The sequence below is a fragment of the Spermophilus citellus genome, assembly GCF_964194105.1.
Source record: "Spermophilus citellus genome assembly, chromosome: 6".
NCBI classification, from domain to species: domain Eukaryota; kingdom Metazoa; phylum Chordata; class Mammalia; order Rodentia; family Sciuridae; genus Spermophilus; species Spermophilus citellus.
Genome location: NC_138187.1, coordinates 127694618 through 127701969, shown reverse-complemented (window position 1 = coordinate 127701969; position 7352 = coordinate 127694618).

Here is a 7352-nt window from a genome sequence, read left to right as displayed (position 1 = left end):
GAGAGTTTCAAGTGATCCATAATTCTGATCAGAATCAGCAGCAAGCCAGGAATAGTGGCTCATGCCTGTAATCCCAGTGACTTGGGAGGCTGCTGCAGGAGGACCACAAGTTTGAGGCCAGCCTCAGTAACTTAGTGAGACCCTAAGTAACTTAGTAAGACCATGTAGCCAAAAAAAAAAAAAAAAGAGGCTGTGGATGTGGCTCAGATAAAGCACCCCTGGATTTGATCCCCAGTACCCCACTCCTCCCAAAAAAGAAAGAAAGAAGTGCAGCAGTTTGAGTAGGATGAGGACAAAGAAGATGGTCTTGATCTGGCTTATTATATTGATGACCTTCCAAAAAGTCACCTGGGGAGCTTGGGGAACTTGTTAAGAGTATTCCTGAATTCCCATCTTTGCAGATTCTGATTGAGAAGGACCAGGGCTGCCAATGATTTGGGTGCTGCTAGTATACAGACCACACGTTTAAGAAACACGAGGTAAGTATAATTTTCATTCAGAAGATGAAAAACATGGAATTACCTAATCCAGGGACTATTTCAATGACCAAATCAAATCAATAGCCTGGTTGATCTGATCATCTGTGCAGAAAGTAGCCATTACCATGGCAAAGGGAGGAGGAACATTCAATAAAAAATGATTGATTTATTGTTCATATAAAAGAGCAACCTAGACACAGATTTTGTTTGAAATGATTTGGGTGAAAAATAAAAGGTACCTTAGCTGGGAGGAAATGTATGTTTTTCTTTAAATAATTTGATTTCCATAACTTTTTTTTTAATAAAACATGTATTTTTTAAAAGGGCAGATATTACATCTCAGCTTCTCCTGCCATACTTAGCCTTGGTCTTTGTGTTCTCCCATTCAGTAGGGTTGGAGAGAGAGTGATTAATTTCTTGTTTTCATTGTTGCCACACTCCCCTGCACTTCTTGATTGCTGCTGGGACTAGGACTAAGAAAATGACACCAGGAAGAATGTTGTTGTGGCATTTCCAACCCACTGGATCTAGGAGTTATTTGAAATCTTGCCAGAGAGCTCTGGTCCTCAGGAGAGCATCTCCCTTCTTCATTTCACTAAAAATGTCTTTTTAAAAATAAGGATATCAAACAGGAGCTTGTGTTTTTAGTGCATGGTATTTAGGAATGAGTCACTGAGATGGAATTTTCAGGTTACCCTAGAAAACCCCATTACACAGAGCAGTCCAGCTATGATTTCAGAAACTCAAAGACCTAGGCCCTACTCTACCCTCAGTATAATAAGGAATCTAGGAAAGAGTTTTAACACTTCTGGGATCATAAGAACTTCTAAACTAGAGAATGCTAGTGATTATTTGTCACAAACCTTTTAATTTACAGTTAAAAAAACAAAGGGTCAGGCCAGAGAAATGACCCCCCACTGTGGTCATCTGGTGGATAGTGGCTGTTTTCTTTGGCTTTTTCATTGTCACCAATAAAAGATCTGACAAGAACAATTTTAGAGGAGGAAAAGTTTATTTGAGGCTCATAGTTTCAGAGTTTTCAGTCCAAAGATGGGTGACTCCATCCTCCGTGCCCAAAGAGAGAGAGAACATCATAGAGAAAGGGTGTGGAGAAGGAAAGAAGCTCAGGACATGTCAATCAGGAAGCAGAGAGAGCTTCCCTCACAACAGACAGAATTTAAAGCTCAAAGGCATGCGCCCCCCCAGTGACTTCTCCAGCCACACCCTACCTGCCTAGGTACCACCCAGTTAATCCCTTTCAGTGGATCAATGCACTGATTAGAGGAGGCTCCCCACAACCCAGTCATTTCACCTCTAAACCCTCTAGCATTGTCTCACACATGGGCTCCTGGGAACACTTCCTATCAAAACCATACCACTGGCTCTTGCTAGAACTAAAATCAAGGCATCTTGACTCCCTAGTCCTATTCGTTCCCCCTACACTCACAGCTTTGTGTTGGGCACCAGGAAAGCAAACCAGTTCCTTGTTAGAAATAAGGAAGCAAAGAAAGACTCAGAGAAATTAACAATTTTCCCATATTTCATACTAATATAATGCAAAATGGACATTAACATTCTGCCAACGTGTTTCCCGTGTGTTAGGAATATTGCCAAGCACTGCGTGTTCTATAATACTCCTAGTCCAGTGTTATTTCTATTTACCATTCAGTGCATAGAAAAAAAAAATCCACTATTTTCTATGGATGGTACGTTTAATAGCCTCAGAATTCTTCAATGATAAAATCAGGACCAATGTCCTCTTACATCCAGTCTAGTGTTTTATCCACAATAACATACATCATATTCTCTGAAATGATCTAACCAAGGAGAAGTTTTGGTTTGTGGCATAGAAATCACATGGTAGAGAGGGGTTCTTATCTCTTTCCTGTTTTGCCACTCATACTAAAGAAGCCTTAGAAACAACTAGTAAAAAAAAATTTTTCCTAATGCAAAACATGCGGAAGTCTCTGGATTGTGTTTTATTTCTTCCAGAAGCAATGTTTCCAAGATGGGATATTCCTCTATATTTTACTAAAATTTCCCACTTAGGGCCACATCTGTATGGATGCATTAGTATAAAGAGCATTTGTGGGCTTGCATGGAATTCGTAGATGCATCCAGATCACTTCATAACTTCCTGTGGAATGTGCCCAGTGATGGCAAAGAGAGATGAGGGATGGGAGTGTTCTGGAATCCAAAACCATCAGAATTCAGAGTCCTCTACGTCTTACTGGTTGTTCTCTCCATTACTTAAGCTTTGATATGTGAAAGGATTTTATTGAAGAATTAAATAATAGGATATTTGCAGCTAATCTTGAAGAGATTTAGTGGAAAATGGAATGAATTATCACAATGGTCAGGGAAATTTGTGCAGGAATTTCAAATTCTCCTGAGTAACTTACAATAGGCACAGGATCCAAAGTGATTAAAATACCTTTATTGACCCCAAAGAAATCAATGAGAAAATTTACATTGTTTCACTTTTTTTATTTTATTTTTTTATTGGTTGTTCACAACATTACAAAGCTCTTGACATATCATATTTCATACATTAGATTGAAGTGGGTTATGAACCCCCAATTTTACCCCAAATGCAGATTGCAGAATTACGTCGGTTACACATCCACAATTTTACATAATGCCCTATTAGTAATTGTTGTATTCTGCTACCTTTGTTTCACTTTTTAAAAATTTTCTTTAATTTTTGGTTCCATAAAAATAGCTATATTCTCATATAGTTTTCTGCAATCAGTCTTTTTTGCTTATCTTGTTCCAGTTAAAGTATATGAAGAAAATTGGGCCTCATCCAGAAATATAGATGGAAAAGGAAGAATTTAATAGCTTTACATATAATTGTGGCTATTCATCCTTGACATTACACCAAAACTGAACAAAGAGTTTCTTAAAGATCTGCTATAATGTGGAATCTGAAACTATATTTAAATTTTTCATACTCTGCTACATCAAAATCCATGGGTTCTTTTGTACATTGAACCGCTCTTTTACCCAAGTAGGATTTTGTGACACCATGTATTGGTCATTTGGAAAATATTGGTTTCTTAAATAATTCAGCTCTTTCAAAGGTTGACATATTTTGCTATTCATTATCAAAAACATCTCATTCATTGATATAACTACTAATCTCATCAAAAAGTCTTTACGTATTGGGAAACTGTCAAATTTATAGTGGGAAACACAGTTTTCTAGAATTCTAATTTTTGCTTGAAAGCACAAATATTATCATTGGCAAAAAATAATGTCAGTTTTTTTTCCTTTGAAATGACAGGCTTATTTTATTTGTTTTTCAAAGAAAAGTCTGCCAAATGGATCCAAAACTAAATAGCCATTGCTTATTTGTCTGCAGTTCATTCTATTGATGGCACATGAATAGAGAGTCTAATTCAAGCCACGGTTCAAAAAATGGCAGTTTCTTTGTCTGAGTCAACTGTTCAACTTTGTTATGCATTTATGCACTTTCTATATATTTTCCATATGTAAAAATAGTATTTAAAAACATACCCCAGATTCAAGGTTTAGTAAAATTAGTAATTTTACTTCTTCATCAAAACACTCTTAAACTGGCTTTTCCCTGCTGCACCTCTCTCTCTCTCTCTCTCTCTCTCTCTCTCTCTCTCTCTCTCTCTCTCTCTCTCGCTCTCTCTCTCTCTCCCTCCCTCCCTCCCTCCCTCCCTTCCTATTCTGTTCTTCTGTTCTTCTGTTCTTTCTTCTACGAGTTCAAGTTGAGGAAAGAACACAATGACTGTTAGTACATTTTGGTGACATTGCCTTAATTTGTACTAGAGTGCTAACATTTGACCCACAATTTCTTTGCACCGTCGCTATAATGTCAAGACTGTGAAAAATAATGCTTTTTATCATTATGAAAAGAGTTTTGACAATAAAATGAAGAAAAAATAGCCTTTTCAACAAATTGTACCAGAAAATCTAGACATCCAAATGCACAGCAAATGAGTCTAGACAGAGACCTTACACCCTTCAAAAAAGTTAAATCAATATGGATAAGAGACCTAAATATAAAATGAAAAGCTATGAAACTCCTGGAAGACAACAGAGGAGAAAAATCTCAATGACCTTTTTATAATTTTTTTATCAAAAAATGGATAAGCTGACTGCATTAAAATCACAATTTTCTACACTGTGAAAGACACTGTCAAGAACATGAATAGAACAAACCACAGGCTGGAAGAAAACATTTGCAAAATACATATCTGATAAGAAGCTATTAAGAAAACTCAGCAATAAGTAAACAACTTGTTCAAGAATTGGGCCAAAGACCTTAACAGACAACTCACCAAAGTAGATAAACGGATGAAAAGTAAGCATATGGAAAGACTCTGCTTCTATGTCCTAAGGGAAAGGCAAATTAAAGTTACAATTGAAGTATCACTATACACCCAGGAAAATGGCCCAAATCCAAAAACCCAACATCAAGTGTTTTTGAGAACATGGAGCAACAGGAACTCTAATTCATTACAAGTGGGAGTGCAAAATTGCACAGACAATAGTTTAGTGGTTTCTTACAAAACTAAAAATACTCTTAGCATACAATCCAAAATATTATTTCTTGATGTTTACCCAAAGGAGCTGGGAACTTAGGTTCATACTAAAATTCAAACATAGCTATTTATAGTAGGTTTATCCATAATTGTCAAAACTTGGAAGCAAGATGCTCATCAGGAAGTCAATGGATAAATAAAATGTGACACATCCAGTCCAGTGGAATATTATTTACCTATAGAAAGAAATGCATTATCAAGTTCTTCAAACTTAGATGCATTTTCTAAGTGAACAATGTCAGTTTGAAAAGGCTGCATTCTGTATGATTCAAATTATATGACCTTCTGGAAAAGGCAAAACTATGGAGGTGGTAAAAAGGTCAGTGTTTGATAGAAGCTAGGTTGAGGAAGGATGGATGGATAGATAATTGCAGCAGAGATTAAAAAAACACACTGTAGGGTACTACAATCATAGTTGCCTGTCACTTTTATCCAAACCCAATGAATGCACAACACCAAGAGTAAATTGCCAACTCTGGGTGACAATGTGTGAAGTAGGTTCTATAAATCTATGACTCTGGTGGGAGATGCTGATAATAGGGAAGAATATGAATTGTGTGATAGAAAGAAAGAGTCTGTACCTTCTACTCACTTTTGCCATGAACCTAAAACTATTCTTAAAAAAAAAATAGTTTTAACCTCACAAACCCTTTAAAAGTTTCTCAGAGACTCCTCAGACCCCCTTTATGAATTGCTGACCTATATTATCTATTCTTTACATGCCTCCTTGACAAAGGCATTGGGAACTCTTGTTAATATTATTAATATCATAAATTGACAAATTTGTACATATTTATAGAGTACAGGATGTTATGTTTTGGTATATGTACATATAGTGGAATAGCTAAATTAAGCAAATTAACATGCATTACCTAACATAACAGTTTTTTTTTTTTTGTGGTAAGAACTCTCAAAATCTACTCTCTTGGTAACTTTCAAGTATATGATATATTGTAATTAATTATAGTCAGCATTATGTACAAACTTCTTAAACTTATTCTAACTGAAATTTGACATTCTTTGCCTAAGATCTTGCCAAACCTCCACTCTACCCAGGTTCTGGTAACCACATTCTATTCTCTGCTTTTATGAATTTGACTCTTTCAGATTTATTTCACAAATCATGCAGTATTTACTTTTCTGTTCCAGGTTTATTGCATTTAACATAGTGTCTTTCAAACTCATCCATGTTATCATAAATGACAAATTTCATTCTTTTTTATGGCTGAATAATGTTTTATTATATATAAGATATATATGATATGATATTTATCATATTATATATCATTTATGACATATGATATATCATGTAGTCATAATATATCATGTAATCATGTATATAGCATATATATAGTTTTATAAATCAATAATATATAATATTAATTAATATTATATAATATATACTATATAATATTAATAATTAACATAATATACATAATATATAATATATTATCATATATTATGTTGTATACTATATATCATACATGACATTCTATATATGATATACATAATAAAATATTATTAAGTCTTAAAAAAGAATTCTCGAACTATTCCCTGAGGACCTTAAAAGAGCGCACTATAGGGATACGGCTGTATCAATGATTATAGCGGCACAATTCAAAATAGCTAGACTGTGGAACCAACCTAGATGCCCCTCAATAGATGAATGGATAAAAAAAATGTGGCATCTATACACAATGGAGTATTATGCAGCACTAAGAAATGACAAAATCATAGAATTTGCAGGGAAATGGATGGCATTAGAGCAGATTATGCTAAGCGAAGCTAGCCAAGCCCTAAAAAACAAATGCCAAATGTCTGCTTTGATATAAAGAGAGCAACCAAGAACAGAACAGGAAGGAAGAGCATGAGGAAAAGACTACAGTAAACAAAGACGAATGGGGGGAGAGAAACAGAGAGAGAAGGGAAAGCATATGGAAATGGTAGGAGACCTTCAATGATACATAAAATTATAAGAGGTCATGAGGGGCAAGGGGGAGGGAAAAAAAGGGAGAGAATTGAACAACAGCAGGGGAGGTAGAGAGGGAAGATGGGAGGGGAGTGGAGGGGAGGGGGGATAGTAGGGGATAGGAAAGGTAGCAGAATACAACAGTCACTAATATGGCATTATGTAAAAATGTGAATATGTAACAGATGTGATTCTGCAATCTGTATTTGGGGTGAAAATGGGAGTTCAAAACACAATTTGAGTCAAATGTATGAAAGATGATATATCATGAGATATGTAATGCTTTAAATAATCAATAAAAAAAATTAAATTAAAAAAAATAAAATT